This window comes from Etheostoma spectabile, chromosome 3 (genome assembly GCF_008692095.1).
Source record: "Etheostoma spectabile isolate EspeVRDwgs_2016 chromosome 3, UIUC_Espe_1.0, whole genome shotgun sequence".
In the NCBI taxonomy this organism is placed as follows: Eukaryota; Metazoa; Chordata; class Actinopteri; order Perciformes; family Percidae; genus Etheostoma; species Etheostoma spectabile.
The window spans coordinates 9755024-9756329 of NC_045735.1; positions in this window are offsets into that span (position 1 = coordinate 9755024).

Below are 1306 nucleotides of genomic sequence, written 5' to 3' on the forward strand. Positions count from 1 at the left end.
CCCCCCCCCCCCCCCCCCTCTGAATCGCAGAGGCACAGCGAGATGTCTGAGAGACACTTCTTTTTTTACCAGCTTTGACCAGCCGGGGATCCTATGACAGCAGATTATGGAACAAATCAAGGAGTGAGGCTGAAATAATGACAAGCTTGGGAATTGGCTATGGGATACAGGTTCTGAGCCACGCTCTCACTTGCTCCTGAGGTAGCGATGCTAATCTCATCTGTGATTATGAAGTGATGGTGATGTTAATTGTAAAAATTCAGGTCCTTGGGCATTTTTTGCTGTGAAAAATCCTGCGTGTGGATAAGCCCCTTGTGGTTCAGATCTGGGACATGTGTAATTATTTCCCCTCTTGATGTGACACCAGTATTGATCAAAGCAGAGCCCCTTCCCTTAACCTTCATTGGCTCGGCTGAAATCCATTCAGTTGACTGTAACACCTCCAATTATTCACACATTAATAAAGCTTCTTGGCACATTCATTGTTACAAGGTCTTGGAAGAAGATGTGTGGTACAAAGTGTACATCATCAAACATTAGATTTGCACAACGTTAACACAACATAATATGCTCTTCATTGGTGCTTTAACAGATCATCCATTTGTGGATTATACTGCTAAGGTGGACTGCAGGATGAATACAAATAGTATTATATATGTTCCAATACTGATTTAATATTCTTCGATAAAGAGATTTCCATATGAAATAAACTGAACTGTAGTTCCTGTATCACTGTGGGAATGTGTTATTTTTGGTATTCTTCTTGTAGACTGAAAAAGAAACAGGCATCACATGTAAACTATGGCTTGAATCTAAAGTAGTAAAGTAGAGATTGTAAAAGGGAAATACATGATGTAAATAATATATTTGCCCATTCTGCTTAAAGTTCACAATAGCAGATATGAGGGGTCAGTGTAGACTCTCACACAAAATGCAATTCAGCAACAGCAGCTCATGGTCCATATTGTGTGTCAGGCCATGGTCATCAGATGCAAAATAACATCTTTTCAGATGTCATATTTGCGGAAGGAGGAATTAGTTATTCCTTGCATGGAGTGATGAGGTAAGAAGGATGCATAATTTTTCTTATTAATCACTTAACTTCCTTGGCACTGGCCACCCCAACACTCCCTTGCCCCAACCTTGCTCTCCCATTTGCTCCCCCTTTGGCTCCATCCCGCTTTGCTTTTCGTCACCTCCTCCCAGGCTTCATTAGCGCTGATTAATCCTCTAGTCAGAGATCATGGCACCGCGATGAACTGCATTGTTACTAGCAGCCGGGAACCCAAAGGTGCGGGGATGGAAA